At 41.9% G+C, this 17,703-nt stretch overlaps 1 protein-coding gene across 1 annotated transcript in view; it reads left to right on the top strand.

Moving 5' to 3' along the window:
* Positions 1–17,703, top strand: part of PSD3 (pleckstrin and Sec7 domain containing 3) — a 526,938-nt gene that overhangs the window by 520 nt on the left and 508,715 nt on the right.

Consider the following 17,703-nt stretch of genomic DNA (forward strand, 5'->3'; position numbering starts at 1 on the left):
GTGTATGTTTTCCTCCAGAGGAAGAAAAGTCAGAAAAATATTCGTGGTTTTACCGTCTCAGTCTAGCCTAGCACAAAATCAAATTGCCAGAGGCTTGGTGTTTGAGGATCTAGGCAGGTTGATGACCTTGCGTTATGCTTTTCCTTCAATATATTCTGAAATAATGACTAGTTGGATATGTAGAATTCTCACAAATGTTTGCGGAGGGAAGATTTTATTTATTGGAAAACTCAGGTCTATTCTGATTTAATGAGCTCTAGTTCCACTTTTTAAAAAGTTGCCATTTGACCTTTATTTAATAAAGATTATTTAATATAAAATAATATAAAATATAAGTAAAGCTTATTTATTATATATAATTATATATAATATATAAAAGTATTTAATATATTACATTTATTATATTAAATATTTATATATATTATTTATATAAATAATCTTTATATTTTTATTGTTTTATTTTAATTTTTAAAATTATTATTTTTATTATTAAATAAGATCAAATTATTTAGTAATCTTTAGTGTTAGAGACAAAGCCATAACCAAAGCAGTTGATGACAAATACATTATGAAGAAAACTTGCAAACAGTAAAAATATTAGAATAAGATGTCATGTATTTCCAGAGAAAAGCTGAAGATGTAAACTTCCAAAAAAACCCCAAAACAAACAGAGGTAGGAAAGATAACTTTTTTACTTTCTACTTATCCATAAAAATTGTCTCTGTTTTGTGTAATCAGACCCAGTAAGATGGCCTTTATATGGTCGTTGCCCTCATCAGGCTACTGGGGAAATACCTGAATGTGAGATCACCGCAGTTTATTAAATGTCAAAGAGGAACTTCTTAAGCGGACGTATCAGATAACGGATTGCCATGCACAGCGGTGGCTAATTACAGGAAACGTCGGTGCTCCCTTTAAAGACAGCTGATGACAACACAAAATGCATAGTTTCTAAATAATTAGAAAAAAAAAAAGAGATTAGAAAGCATGTCACTTGTATTGTGTGTTCCTAAGAGTAAACATTACAATGAGTCACTAATAATGATTAAGTACCACTGTGTTAGAAACAGGGCATGCAGACCACGTTTCAGCCGAATTCCATCATGTCAAGCAGTTACCCGGACAGGACCAAGCGCAGCAGTGAGATCGCACGGACAAGCGCTGGGCGAGGGGAGGACTGTCTGGGGAGCCCATGAGGCACTTTTGTGCCAGGAGATGGGATTCTTACCCTCCCCTCCCCCCGCCCCCATCTCTGTCCTGGGAATTTCTTGTCCCTGAAATGAGGGCAGATGGAGCCTTTGAAAAGGAGGAAAAGAGATTCCCAGGAAGGGATCCCGGCCAAGTTAGAGAAGCCCTACGGGGATCTGTGGAACTCTCCGAGGTCCAGCCTTGAGCGAGCCTAGGAAGGCCTATGGCCTCCCATGCAACTTTGCGCAGAACCGCTGTTGGCACCTGTAGCTTGTCCAAGGGAAAGGGCGCGCATGCGTGCCGCGGAGATGTGCGCTGCCTCTGACGCTGGGCTTCTACTGCCCCAGCAGTACACTCGGAACCTCAGGATGTTCGTGCAAAGAGTGGGCCCAGCTCCACACCGCCCTGCTCGTGCTTTGTGTGCGGTGGCTGTGTAGGAGAGAATTGAAAATGTCTCCCGTCCCTTGTCAACAAGCGCGGGACATCCGGGGAACGCTGTCACTGGGTTAGTGTCACCCAAGCAGCGATGGAGAGGGTCCTCACCGTGAGAGAAACCGAGGCTTACTGGGGTGGCTCTGACTTCCATCCAGGAGGGGCGCGATGGAGACCCCCGTGAGCATTAAGATCCCAGCAAGGATGAAACGTGCCTGGATCTGGGGACCAAGGCAAGGAGAGAAGTTGCGAGCTAGAAGCAAAGTTGGGGACGAGCTAAGAGCAAACGGGGCTGGTGTAAAGGAGGGAATCATGTCGATGACTCTGAATCGGTCCTGCGCACAGAGTGTGCACCCATGTGCTTGGTGATGGGGTGGCCATGGTGTCCTCAGTGCGCCGCCGCAGATTGGGCAAAATCTTATCGGATGGACTCAAAATTACCTTAGGAAATCTTCTATTCTATCGCCCTCATTTCAGTCCCATGGAAAGCGAAGCCCAGAGATGAAGCCAAGATTTCATAACGAATCACGGCAGAGCAGAACTGGAACTTGTCTCCTCCTGGCCCCTCAGGTGGTCAACTTTGCCTTCAGGCTGTCAGGCCTCATCTCACTGTTTCTTCTTCCTTGTTTATGGCTGTCGCCACAGGGAGCCCCACCCCTGGGGGCCCAGTTCTCTCCCTGCGGTTCTGCACAACCTCTCTCCTATTTTCTCACTCCCTCCCAATTCCAGGAACCTTCCATGGCGATCTCTGGAATGCGCCAAGCCAATCATCAGCTAATTAATTTCTCTTGTCTTCTCCTGCTTTGCTTTCCGGGCTGTCTAACTGCTCCCCATTATTGCATCCACACCCTTTCTCTTCCTCCTTCTTTCTCCCCGCTTTGAATCCCATGCCATCAGACTAGCCACCTGCTCCCTCTCACTGTCAAAGTCCTCAGCTTGGATCCAGTGCGCTGTAAGGTCTGAAACTTCAGATGCTGCCTTGATATCTTAGAGCCTCACAGAGCCCAAAGGTCTAACGGTGAGTCCCCAGATATGCCTCCCACCCCGTGGGAAAGGCTTCCTGGCCACTGGTCCCCTATCAGTTCAATCAGCTGCACTCCACATGGCCCTCAACCTAACAAGTTCGCTTCCCTAAAGAATCAACCAGCTCCTCCTGTGGGGATCAGGGGGCACCACACCCCCTCGTGACTGCAGAGCCTGTCTCCCCATGGCTTCTGCATTTCACTGTATTCTTGAGCAGCCCATTGTGACCCTGCATGATGTACGGTGCCTTCCTCCCCCCGGATGTGAGTGAATGTGACTGATAAACTACTTCTCATCTCATCAGTCCAGTGCTGAATGTCTTGTGTGCAACTACCCCATCGGACTTAAGGCAGAGACCCCATCCTCACCAGTGAGTGAGTAAAAGGGCTCAGAACAGTCAGGTCCCCTCATTTCTGGATTGTTTTAGCTCCTGCATCTTTAGCATTCTTTTCAACACTGTTCTCATGTTGATTCTTGTTGATTTCACCATCCACATCTGTGATCCTTGCACACGGAAGCGCTTGTGGTCCAGCTCCAAGGTGACGCGGGTGGGTGCGCTCTGAGTGTGTGGTTCCTGCGGCTGAGTCCTTTTCTGGGGGATGAAGGCACTTCCATGCATTAAAAAAAATTTTTTTAAACAACTGCTCATCAGTTGCTGAATTTTATGTTTCAGAGTTTTGTGGGTTTTTTTCATTCAGATTTTTTTTGAGGGGGGAGGTAATTTGGTTCATTTATCATTATTATTTTTTAATGAAGGTACTGGGGATTGAACCCAGGACCCTGTGCATGCTAAGAACACACTCTACCACTGGGCTATACCCTACTCTATGCATTTTTAAAGAATCCCCTCTGGGAACTTCCGACTGAATTCTGATGAAGAGGAACTTGACTTGCCTGGATGGTCATTTTCAACCTGGTCTAACCACTAGCCCCTTGGCAAAGGTTTTCCTCCAGTTTTGTTCTGTGGAGGTGTAGTCGGCTGGCCCCTGGTTTCTAGAAGGATACACCCCCTTTTGTCAGTAACCATTAAATATGATGAAATGTTCTGAGACTCCAAAAGCTTTCAGAAGAAAGCCACATTAACCATCTACATTAATCGAACACTACTTTTTTTGAAAAACTGACTTACAGCAGTGACCCCTATGACCTCAGTAATTTAGTGCCACTACTATGCTCAGAGATAAATCTTTTCTGTATCAAAAGTACATAACCCAACATTTTTATTGCTGCTTATAACTTCAGTCAAGGTAAGAGCTGGTGCTATGTTTAAATATAATAGAATAAAAACACTGGAAATTATATGCTTAAGAGGGATATTATTTTGATTCACAGAATAATTTCTATCCACTGACTTATTTAGCATATCCATTCAGGGCAAGGCTTATAACTGATGAAGTTCTGAGAACTGTAGTTGCAATTTTATTCTTAGAGTATGTTTGTTTTTGTGATATTTTTCTTCCTATCAGAGACCCTAATTTGTACTGGCTAGATTTTTTTAAAAAAAACTTAGCTTAATTTTATGGGAACAATTAAAATCTCATATCGATCAAATAAATGTTGGCTAGAAAATTCAGGCAGTATATCTTGTTGTAAATCAGAGTGTAAAGCAGGTCGATAACTTTAAATTACAGATGATGTGCATTAAATTAATCAACATCTCTTGTATTTCAGAATGAATTTCTAAAACTTCAGCTGGTTTTCAGCCACCATTCCTGAGAGCTTTTTTTTTTTTTTTTTTTTTTAGGTTTAAATTCAGTAGGGAATTAGAGAGCAAGGATCAAAATCTCTTGCAGTTATCCAGTACTGCATAACAAAGAACCCCAAAACTTAGTGTCTCAAAACAAGGACTCTTGTTTAGTATTTCTCATGGATTTTGTAGATCAGGAGTTTGAGGTGGCTCTGCTGAGTCGCTCTGGGTGACAGTGTCTGGTGTGGTACGTCTGATGGTGGCAGGAGTGGGATCAGAGTGTGCGGAGTATCTGAGGACTGGCCGGGCATCTCCCTCTTCACGTGGCTGCTGCTCATGACCAGTTTGTGCTTCCTGGTGGCACGGCAGCCTCAGACTTCTCACACGGTGGCTCAGGGCTCCGAAAGCTAGTGTCCCCAGAGAGAGAAACCGACAAGAGGAAACTGTGTCGCCCACAATGACCTTGCCTCAGACCATCTGTAACTTCTGCCATATTCTGTTCATTGAGACTGTCATTAAATCCCACCCAAGTTTCAAGGTGGGGACATAGACTCCATCTCTTGATGGGAGAGTTGAAAAGTTCTGTGGGGATCAAGACTGTTGTTGTGGCCATTGTTGGAAAATGAAACACATCACAGCTTGTGCTCTGGCTACAGCCATCCACATTCCTTCCAGATGCAAAATGCATTCAGCGCCTCTTGGAAGACCCCAGAATCTCATACATGAAGGCACCAAGCTCAGGTTCAAGATCAAGTTATTTAAATCAGCTGTAGGTGCAGCTGAGGCTTCTCAAGTGCATTTCTTCACATACAGCTTCTTGTATGATGTTCCACTCGGTCTAAAATCTTGCAAACTGGAGAGAACGTATCTGCCCTCTGCATGTGCAGCCTGCAATAGTGGGACCACAGAGGGCAACCACCATAGGTGCTCCCGTTCAAAGGGGGAAAATGGGAAGCACATAGCAATTCTAAAGAGCAGCTGCCAGGTTCTTAGTTAGGGCTCAGGTCCACGACTCTTGGAATGGTTCCCTCCAGCTTGGGACCCTGTCCTGCAGGCTCTTAATTCCTCCCTATGGGTAAAATGTAGCCTTTGTTTGCAGCTGAGTGATTTTCCCATCCTGTTTCTTGTCTGTAGAAGTTTGTGGGTCCGAAGTTCTCTTTATTTTTTGACATTTTTATCCTTTCCTATCCCAGTTGATGTTATTTCCACTAATGCAATTCTCCTAAAAGCTTGGCGGTTTTCCTATAAATCGTACCATGAGTCTTCTCAGCAGGAAAATGGGAAAACATTGAAGCAGAAAATTTCACAGACAAAAATACAAATGGTCTTTGAACATATGAAAAAAAGGTAACCTTTTCTCAAAGTAAGAGAGATGCAAATTATAGTTCACTAAGCCAGCAAGAGGGGGCCTCTGCGTTGCTAGTAATTTTTCTGTTTCTTCATTGATGTGTGGATTACGTGGCTGTGTTCAATTTGTGAAAATTCACTATCTCTGCACTTGTAACAGGTCTCCCTTCTGTATGTACATTATATGTAAGTAAGTTAACAAGCAACCTGCCCTGAGATACGACATCTCCCTAATCAGAGAAGGCAGATCTCCAGAAGTGAGATAGTATATCCTGCAGAGAAGGCAGTGGGGAAATGGGTGTGCTTACCCAGTGCTGGTGGATCTGCCACTGCCAGCACCCATGGAGAGCGTTTCCCACTACCTAGCACAATCATGGAGACAATCATCCTTTGATTCAGCAGCCCCCTCTCCCAAAATTGTTGGTCTGTTTTTGTTTTTGTGGCAGGAAAGTAATTTAGGTTTATTTATTTATTTATTTTTGGAGGAGGGACTGGGGTTGGACCCAGGACTGCACATGACTCCTTATTGCTGCATTATTTGAAATAGCAAGAGACTGGAAAATCCCCAAAGTCTGTCAGTAGGAGTTGGTGGCTGTTGCTTTCGCAGAAGGGCCACTCTGCAGTGGTAAAAGGAATGAGCATGATCTGTACACCTACACTGGAGCGAGCTCTTCAGGTAGTATTCAAAAACCTGATCTGTGGAACAATGTTTTTTTTTTAATAAAAAGAGGGACCAAATGAAACAATATATGAATTTACCCACAATTTTAAAAGGAGACAAATGAAGAATAAACAAAACTAATAAAAATGTTTACCTTTGGGGAAGGAGGGGTTGGGATGGAGGGGACCAAGATGACTCTTGGGTTATAATCTTTTACTTCAGAAATGTGAGAACGTTTTACATAATTTTAAAAAAATTAAAAATCATCTTTAAAACCGAATGCAAAAGGAAGGAAATGTACCTAGTAACTGTCTATCAAATTCATGAAGTTTAGACTGAGGGTGAGTCCAGTGACCATAAAACGTGTCATCCTAATGGGGACCATTTTGAGCGTGAAAGGGGGTGGTGTGAGTAATTATTCCCAGACGACAGGTATAAACTGTGACCTGGGTCAGCCGGGACCCGTGCCTACCCCAGGTTGGCTGTTATTAAGGAATGACTCTCAGTTCTGTTAGAGGCAGTAATATCACTTATAGATGCGTATTGAAGAACGTACAGGTGACATGACCTATTGCATGCAATTTGCCTGCAAACGTCACTTCTCAAAGTGTGCGGGCATCAGGATCACCTGCAGAACACAGTGACACTGAGAGCACCGACCCTGACTCCAGAGATTCTGATCCAGTGGGTCTGGGGTGGAACTGAGAACTTACCTTTCTGCAAGGTATCTGATGATGCTGGCTTTGCTGGGCTTTAGACCCCATTTTGAGAAGCAATATTTTAGAACATTTCACTTCAGTTGTAGTGTATGTGTGGTGTATGTGTCCCCACTTAAAACAATGTACGCACACACACATCAGTTCATCCTCTCTGTCCGTGTGTGTGTGTGTGTGTGTGTGTGTGTGTTAGTGGGGGATGGCTGCAGTGAGATTGGCAATATGCTGATCTTTGTTGGAGTTGGGTGATGAGTCCACGCAGTTATTTTACTATTCTCTCCACCTTTGTGTATGCCTGAGAATTTCCTTAATAATAAGCTTATATATTTTTTTCAATACAGGAGGTTAAGGTCCAACTCAACCAGAACCTCCTGTATTGCCTTGATTCTCTTAACTGGATCACAATGATTTTTCATTATTTTTATGGGAATCATATTTGTACTTCTGCCATCAAGCCAATAAAAATGAAATGCATAACATTCACCCAAAATGCTACTGTCTGTGATCCATGTTTCATGATTTTATGTACGATTGTGACCCGGTGCTATAAAAAACCTCCAGAACTGATTAAAGTATGCATTTAAAAATAGATATAGAAAATTGTCTTATTTTCCTTTAACGCAGAAGGAACTCTTTTCATCATTCTCCTGAGTCACTTCGCCTCTGTGATAACTTTCCTAAAATTTTCTCTTCCCTCTTCTGTTCCTGTACCTCTTCTTTCCCCCTTTTTTTTCCTTCTTTTCTTCCCCCTCTTCTGTCTCCTTTGTCCTTTCCTCATCCTCTCTGCCTTTCTAAATACATTTTAGATTACTTTTGTTTTTAAGTAAGGTTCTGCATCATTTGGTCTTATTTTGCAAAGTGATTAGGTTATTTTATACATTTCTCTCAAAAACTGAATTGCTTTGGATTTATATGAGACCTTTAGTTGGTTTCTTTCTAAACACCCGAGCATAGTCAGTAGACCTTCAGAGGAAAAAGATCCCGCCACTGAGGTGAGAGACCACATCACAGGGCTTCTGTGAGTGGATTGATTTCTTCCCAGATGTGCTTCGGAGAGCCTGTGGTTTGACTGAAACATGTACTTTTGCACTAAACCCTCTAATGCCCACTCGTGACAGGTTTCACTGCCCACTGCCCACATTCTGAAGATGGTGGAATCTAGCCCAGTAAGAGAAAATGCTGCAATATTTTATACTTTCTACAAACCTTTATATTTTGTAGCAGTTACAAAAGAACAGCCTGTGATCACACAGTTTTACTGGTGCCATACTTGAGGCGAGCTCATGAGTAACGTGACCTCACCGTGTTCTGTTGGATGACATGTCACCGGAAGCTGATAATTCAGGCTGAGAGATCTGTTTAAGGGATGGCAGCAAACATAAAGTCCCTTTATAGCTCACAGCCTATGCCAGCCTTGCAGTCTGTTCTATTCCACCTACACTTGTCCAAAATTTTAACAAGAAATGTTTGGTTAGCCATAATCCTGCTCACCTTTAAACAAGGAATTTATTATCTTTAAAAAATCTGCCTTTGACCAGAAATAGACTCACAGACATAGAAAACAAATTATGGTTACCAAAGGGGAAGGGGTGAAAGGACGGGTAAATTAGGAGTTTGGGATTAACATAGACACAATACTGTCTATAAAAGAGATAAACAACAAGGACCTACTGTAGAGCACAGGGAACTTTATTCAATGTCTTGTAATAACCTATAATGGAAAAGCATCTGAAGAAAGTATATGTACATATATGTATATGTATAATGGAATCAACTTGCTGCAGACCTGAAACTAACACAACATTGTAAATCAACTACACTCCAATAAAAAAGAAAGAAATAAAAGAAATTTTTAAAAATTGGCTTTGAGATGACTTCTCTGAAAAAGGAAAAATACTCACAGATTTCTTAGGCAGAAAATACAGGCCAACTATTAGAACAGAAGATTGCTATTTTCTGAATCACTCTTGAAATGTGATCATGGCAGCTACATTTTTATAACATGTGCTCACTTCTAGGCACTTTCCTAAGTGTTCTACCTGACATGCAATTAATTTACATTAACCACATATTTTTCACAACCATCTTATGAGGCAGGGAATTTAATGATTGGAGATAAAAATAAAGTCACCTCAATAAATAAATTAATTTAGAGAGAAATAAATTTGCCTAAATATACACATATGTAAAATAGTTATATTCAACCAACCAGATGGTGGGGAAATAATGGAAGGTATTACAAAATGATTTAGATTATTTTTTCTAAACAGATCTTTAAAAAAAGCTACTGGATAGCTTGGCTAAAAACACTTTTTGGATGTGATTTGATTTTAAAGTGTTCAGAAAAAACAGATTTGACCCATTTGAGAAGTCTCTTAATCATTTCACGATGTATGGAAGTCAAATCATTATGCTGTACACCTTGAATGTGTATGGCATGCCAATTACATCTCAATAAAACACCAAAAGTTAAAAAGAAGTCTCTTAGGAATAAAAATCTTAATGGTAAGCGAAGAAATTATTTGATGCAACATACAATTTGAAAATAAAGAATGAAGATATTCAAAGGAAGTTAATAACTTAATTGACGGGGCCACTCTTATGATAGAAGAAAAAGAAGACAAAGGAAAATATAGTGTATGTCATGGGGTGCTTTTCTTTTTCTTTTTTTTATCTGCTAGCCATAAAGAAGAGAACACACAGGAAGAAAAATAACTTTCTCCTAGAAAAGAAGATTTAGGGAATTTAAATTTCTGGGATAATTAAGAGATGGATACAGATAAAGTCCTAGTAATTAGAATAAGGAAGTAATAAAAGGCCTGACAGTTAAGGCAATAAGCTTTGTTGTCAAGTGAGATTGTTCTGCATTTAAAAAATATATATGTCTTAGGTGCTTTCTGATTTTTATGAAAAGGCTCAGTGAGTCTTTTAAAGTTAGAAATGTTAGACTTGAATTCCAGTTCATTTAGCACCAAAATCTCCCTGGCTGTTTGTGTATCTTTCAGTCTTGTTTTGTATCAGCTTATGCTGGTTTTGCATGAGTTAGTAAATATTTTTCCCCTCTTACTATATTTTTGGGAAAGAATAATTGGCTGAGTTGTGACTAAGTGTATTACTTCTTGGCTGGAAAGCATACACAGCTTACCTGGGTACCCAAACTTCAAAGCAACACCCTTTGCCTGGTGGCAGCTTCTCTTTTGGAAACATAAAAATCAGTGTTCTAGGCTGGGATCTGTACACTCAACCTTTTTGTGATAGGGCACATTTTAGGCTTAGTGTTTTATAAAGGGCTGTCACACGTGTTGCACCAGGGTCTATTCGGTGAGCTGAATATTTTCCCATTTGGCCTCGTTTTCCTCCTTGCCCTGGCAGAATCCAGAAATCAGAGCCTGAAAGGGGATGGAAATGCAACACTCCATTTCCCCCTTTTGAACCAAGCACGCAGGTCAGGGACCCCTGAGGTGAGGCTGTGACAAGTTTCCTCAGCAGTTCTTGCTGAAATGGTCCGAGGCCACCTTGCCCAGAAGATGCTCCTTTGTCCCTGTGAGAGCAGTGGAGACCACCATGGCCCATGTTTAGACCTGAGGCTGCCATCAGCTGGGGTTTCTCATTGGAAAAAGTGGTGCCTACGAATGTCACTCTGTTCCTGCCTGAGCATCACTTTTCTCCTCATTTTAAGGGTACATTTTACCAGAAAACATGGTGATTGGAGGAAGAAACTTTAAGTAAATACAAGGGTTTATTTTTCCTTTTCTTTTCTAAGTTTTGGTCCCTAAGGTCCTGTTTCCACAGCATCCCTCAAGCTCCCTGAGTAAACACAGCTCTTCCTGTTCCTGCCGCCGTGAGTCATGCCTGCTCTCAGCAGAGAGCCTGGCGCCCTTGGTTACTCAGAAGAGAAGCTTTGGGGTGGCTTCATGCCTCAATTTTTCCTGGTCCACTTCCATACCCATCTTATTTGCCCTCCTATCTTAGAGGAAAAGAAGTCCTTCATTTCTCTCCAAAGTCATCAGTTTTCTTTGCTAAAGATCTTTCTTTTTTCCCACCTTCTCTGGGGATTTCTTTCATCAGTTTCCTATCTATTCCTTTCTTCTGTTTATTCCTCCCTCCCTGTCTATAAATGTGCACACATGTTATCCTCAAACAAACTCTCCTCTACGGTCACACTCTCCATCCATCCTTGCCTTGATTTCACAGCCAAACTCCTTGCCAGGGTTTTCTACAGTCACTGCTGTCTCTCCCCTCCTGTGTTTCTTGATCCCTGAAAACCTGGTCTCCATCCTCACCACTCAATTGAAATTGTCATAGCAAAGGTCATCTGAGATCTCAAATCCCATGTTCTCCTGAGTGGCTGTACTACTGTACCTTTCGACAGCAACCCCTCTTCCCAGAACCTTCTCCCTGGGGTTTGCGAAGCAGCTCCCTACCCCTTCCCTCTCCAGTCCCAACCTCAAGTGTCACCATGGTTCTTTCCTGCGGTTGCTGTTCACTGGGGCTGGGGAGACGAGCTTGGTCATGGCTCCTATCATGTTCTGTCTAGTGACACTCAGGCTTGCATCATCCTTCGATTTCCACTTTCCCTTCTTCCTGAGGATATTACAGAAATCAGAATGCTTCAGAATATCTGACACAAATCCAGAAGTCTCCATTTTTGTGTCAACTCTTGCCTTGCTCTAGGGAAGGAAGTTACTTTGGTGACAAAGGACTTGGTCACCCTCTGTTGTGTATTGGCTGTTGACATGAGTCAGAACAAAGAGGGCTTTATGAGTACACATCAAAACTCAGAGCAGCTCCTGCTCCTGGCCCTTTAGGTTTCTTGAAAGGCACATGTGCCCCACATTGGGCTGCACGGTTCCCGGGACTCAGGGAGCCCCCAGCTCCTAGCACTCCTGTCTTGGTGGAGAGTCACTGCAGGAAATACCTTTGAGGCATAAGCACCGCATCTCTTATCTAGGAAACGGTGGTCCTTACCATGAGGCACACAACACCTGCCCACTGTGGTGTTGAGAACTGTCCAGGGAGCCACCCAGTGGAGCTTTTGTGGGCTCGGGGGTACGCCCATGGAGGCACCTCCAAAGTCAGACGATTCCTTTATGCTGCGGATTTCGGGTGGAGGCTGTAGTTACTCACTTCCGGTTCAGCAAAGCGTTCCTTCCTCTCCCACTTTTTTCCTTTCTGCCTTTCCTTCCTTCGGGCTTATGGACAATTTTACTGGAAACCATGAATAACCCCTAAAAATTACACTTTCATCTTTCTCCTGAAGAAAAGGAGATGTCAGACATCTGACATCTAGACACAGATGTCAGAAGTTGTACAAATACTGAACTAAAAGGGGAAAGCGTATCGAAAAGCAGCAAAGAAGCCTGAAATAAGATGTGAGTTTCGTGTCCATCTCCTGGGAGAGAAGGGAAGCAGAGAAACCCTCAGGGAGGTGCTGGGGTCCCAGGTCCTTCTGCCCCCATGGTATCGTAGTCTCAGGAGCCATGACACCTGGCCGCCCAGGGAGGTGGCAGGGATTTCCAGAGTCTCAAAACTCACTTAATGTCACACTAATCACATGTCTTAGTAATGTCTATCCAGCACTTGTTAAAACCCCAAAGTACTGGGGTTTTTTTGCTAGAATAATATCGTTTATTTATTTATTTTTATTGAAGTCTAGTCAGCTTACAATGTTGTGTCAATTTCTGCTGTACAGAATCATGTTTCAGTCATACATGTACCTACATATATTCATTTTCATATTCTTTTTCATTAGAGGTTACTACGAGATATTGAATACAGTTCCCTATGCTATACAGTAGAAACTTGTTATCTATTTTCTATATAGTAGTTAATATCTGCAAATCTCGAACTCCCAGTTTATCCCTTCCCATGCCCTTTCCCCAAGTAACCATAAGTTTGTTTCTATGTCTGCATGTCTGTTTCTGTTTTGTAAATAAGTTCTTTTTTTTTTAGATTCCACATATAAGTGCTATCATATGGTATATTTACACATTGGAATACTACTCAACCATAAAAAAGAATAAAATAATGCCATTTGCAGCAACATAGTTGGACCTGGAGATTGTCATTCTAAGTGAAATAAGCCAGAAAGAGAAAGAAAAATATCAATATACTGTTTTTTGGAGGAATTAAAGATTACTGATTTTTATCAGGCTTCAACAATCCTTTGGTTTTCTTGTTTTAGACTTAAGTTTTAGAGGAATGTGAACACTTGATAATTTTCCAAGGAGCACTCATCCACAGCCACACTGTGAGGTTGTAAACGTTTATAAGAAGACTCCTCCTTTTCTTTACCTTATTTTCTACTTTTGTGTGTTCTAGATGGTTTCGCGGGTTTACCCTGGAGTAAAATGCAGCTTTCATTTAAAACAGAAGTAACCTGGGGGAAGGGGCCGATCATGCTAGGATGCTGTACATTGTTGGTTTTCCCCTTCAGTCTCCCAAACTTTCCCATTCATTTTTTTTTATTGACGTATAGTCAGTTTACAATGTCTTGTCAATTTCTGGTGAATAGCATAATGTTTCAGTCCTACATATACATACATATATATTCCTTTTTGTATTCTTCTTCATTATAGTTACTACAAGATATTGAATGTAGTTCTCTGTGCTGTACAATAAGACCTTGTTGTTTGTTTTATATATAGTAGTGTGTATCTGCATTCTAAGTGAAGGAAGCCAGAAAGAGAAAGAAAAGTGCCATCCATTTATATTAAGACAAAAGGGAAGGTTTGCTCCTCTGTGTTGAGTTTTGCTTCACATTTCTTTCTCGAGTCAGAGCACTCGCCTCGCAAGTTACCGCAGGGGCCAGATTGCCCAGGACAATGAAGTGCCCTCTGGCATCTGAAACTGCAGAACATCCATCCTTTAGAATAATCTGTAATGTCGGCCACTCAGCTGCAAAGGTTTTATTTGGGATCTAATGTCTCTGCAGAAGCTAAAGGGCAAAGGGTAGGAAATCTATTGTTTCAGAATTCCATTTTCCATGGGGTGAATCCAGGATTTCTGTGTTAGATATGTGTGGACACAGCAAGTCCAAAATTCTCTCTCTTACTGAATAGCAGTTGTGCGAACAGACCCCAAAATGTGCAATTCAGTGGTTTTCTTTTGCTTAACTTACAATGATGTCACTGTAATCAGTAATAAATAATAACAAGGTTTTCCTCAAACCTTGCCTTGTGTCAGGATCACCTGGAGGGCTTGTTTGTGCAGATGGAAGCCCTACCTCCAGGATTTCTGAGTCAGGGGTTCTGGGGATGCCCGAGAATCTGTGTTCCTAACTCGTTCCCAGCTGGTTCTGCTCGTTCAGAGATGGCACTTTGAGAACCACTGCTTGAATTACCGTGTTACAGCATGATGATTACACACAGGCATTGAAATCTGTTTCTATGCAAGGAAACTAGAAGATTAATATGGAAATTTAAATTTTTGAAGAAGAACACATATTGAGTAAAGTTATATTTTTAAAAAATCCACTGTTTCCTCTGACCTCAAAAGTGTCACACGATCCATACAAAACACCTGAGACAGAGGAGCCAAATCATCTATTTTTCAATGGTTTGCTGCTATGGGACATGACAAAAAGAAGTGGAACAAGAGCACCCCAGAAGATGCTTTTCTTGGTTTGAGCTTACTTTTAAAAAGTGTCCGTCAACAGATGACTGGATAAAGAAGTTGTGAAATATTTATACAATGGGACTTAGCCATTGGAAAAAAAGAATAAAATAATGCCACTTGCAGCAACATGGATGGACCCAGAGTGTCATTCTAAGTGAAGTGAACCAGAAAGAGAAGGAAAAACATCATATGATATCATTCATATGTGGACTCTAAAAAGAGAAAAAAAGAGGACACTAATGAATTCATCTACAAAACAGAAACAGACTTGCAGACATAGTAAACAATCTTAAATCTTATGGTTACCGGGGGAAAGGAGGTGGGAAGGAATAATTTGAAAGTTCAAGATTTTCAAATATTAACCAGTGTATATAAAACAGATAAAAAATCAGATTTCTTCTGTATAGCACAGAGAAGTATATTCAATACCTTGTAATAACCTTTAATGAAAAAAATGTGACAATGAATATATGGATACATATGCCTGTCTGGGACATGAGGCTGTACACCAGAAACTGGCACATTGTAACTGACTGTCAGCCGAGGGGGGCTGAAGTGGGATTCGAGGAGGTGAGCAGCCCAACTGGAAAAATGCACGAGGAGCTGTCATGCCGCAAAACAGACTGCACCAGGAGCCAACATGGAGAGAAACAGCCTTTATTCTACTGCCACAAGGTGGTGTGTGTTTGCTGCATGGGCAGCGGCGGTTTCAGCAGCAGCGGCGGCGCTCAGCAGCTTCTTCTAGTTTAGCAAGATGACGCCCCCGCGCGGTGCACTTGTCCTGCTTTTATCTATTTTCTGCCTGCACATGCGCAGTGTTGATTTCTTTGTTCATGAGGCTTATGGAGCACCACTAGCGCATGCGTACTTCTACTTTCTATATTCTAAAACTTATATAACTGGCGCATGCGTACAATCATCATTTGCTTTATATTACAAACATGTTGCTGTGACCTTGGCCTTGGGCCCCACAGCCTTACTCATTCAAGGGCATCAACACTGACTATACTTCAGTTTTTAAAAATTGGGCACTCACGGCTTTTGAAGCACCCTTAGAGCACTCATCTTCAATTTGAGTAACCTCCACACGATGTTTCAATGTTTTAAGAGCCCAAGTGTCAAAGAAGGTGAGAGACTGAGGAGTGGTCCAAGTCCAGCTCAGATGCTATAAGGGCAACGATGCCCATAACTGAGCCCTGGGGGCTGCGGGCGCCCCACCGCAGGCAGGAGGACCGGGGCCCAATACGTGGGGATGGCGCCCTGAGGGGGCACTACATCCGCAAAGGCCGATGGCCAATGCAGCACAATGGAGTTGGTCTGAGTATTAAACACACAGCAGCAGAGTGCCTGCATATTTTTACTTCTAAACATCTGGTGACTGTTCTTCATGATAATAGATAAAATATGTTGCCGCATCTTTTAGTAGGCATGCAATTACTGATTACTGTCCTAGTCTAGTTTAAGGAGAAGAAACTAAAAGATGCTGAGTGTATTTTTATAATTGTTACCAACCCAATGGTTTATTTAGTATATATTATAACAAAATATCTTGAGCTTGACAAAAGGATAAATTCTTTTTCTTTACAAGCTCCTGAGGCAACAGTTTTACAGTTGTTTAAAACTAATGTCCTTTGAGGACCCAAATTTGTAGCAAATTCCATGGCCGTTTTAAAGTTGAGCTGCTAAGTAAGTAACTGGGCATTCTTGATACTTGAATATGGAACATGGGTACAGGGAAAGGAAGTAACATGGCCCTTTATAAGCACTGTATTGTAAGTGGAAAATGCAATGTCTTAAATAAAACTGTATTTAAGATTGGCACCATAAAACCAATGTCCTTTGAGAATGCTGAGACTAAAGACTAGTAAGCAAATCAAGTTGAAAACAGAAATAACACGGGTTTGATCTGTTATGGAGCTACTAATGAATAGCTAACAGCCACTAGACTCATATTTGGGGGCTCAAGGTTAAAAAAGTCAAAGCAGGAAATTCTCTTTCTTTCTTAAGCATTCATATTTAGAAACACATAAACATCCCATGACAGACACCACTCGTCTCCACACAATTTACTACCTTGTTTGGACTTGACCGCACACTCCAACAGGGACTTTGAAGGAGTGATTGCTCAGGAAGGAGACCATGAAGTTCTAGCCTGTTCTGACAGTGATGCTGAGCAAACCCGGAGCAGCGGACAGTCTCTGCCGAGATGGGTTTCATGGTCACTCCGAAAAAAGGAAGAGTAGAAAGTCTGTTTTCCCTCTGGGCTTTAGGCTAGAAAGAGACCGCGGGGCAGGCTGGTGATGAGGGACAGGGAGGGGACTGAGGAAAGCTTCACCCTCCAAAACATTTACATTTGTTTTTATTTATGGGAGATGCAGATTATGATACTGAGAACTACCAAGGATGGGAAAGAGAGACAGCTTTTATACACTCATTTTTGGAGAATGCTCCAAACACAGGAGCCCTGCCTGGTCTCAGTGAGGGAAGCAGCAGATGTAGAGTCTAGAGGGAGGCAAAGGAGGCTCTCACCATGAGAGCACACTTTAGGGGGATGCCACAAATCTTAGTGATCAAGACAGTAACATCACTGAGGTGTTGGCAGCTTAAGTTTGGATGCCCGAGGCAAATGCCTCAGTCTCCTCACCTTCATCTCAGTGATGGAATGTCCCAATTCTCTAAATGAATTGGACTTACCTGCTGTGAGGAGGGTAATAAAAAACAGACTTCTCAGGACAGGGACCAGGGAGGCTGTCCTAGTCAGTGTTTAATTTGTAATGGGGACATCTGAGACAAATGTCAAGTATAAATGAGGCAACAGGATCTTTAAAAATGGAATGCAGAAATCTCATACTTGCAAAAGTACAGTTAGAAAATTTAATCTTCACTTAATACATGTAGTGGATTGAATGGTGACCCCCGCCTCCTGCAAAAAAAAAAAAAAAAAAAAAAAGGAAAGAAAAAAGATCTGTCCGAGTCCTGATCCTTGGGACGTGTGAATGTGACCTTCATAAAGTCTTTGCAGCTGTAATTAA

Source organism: Camelus ferus, chromosome 26 (assembly GCF_009834535.1).
Source record: "Camelus ferus isolate YT-003-E chromosome 26, BCGSAC_Cfer_1.0, whole genome shotgun sequence".
NCBI classification, from domain to species: domain Eukaryota; kingdom Metazoa; phylum Chordata; class Mammalia; order Artiodactyla; family Camelidae; genus Camelus; species Camelus ferus.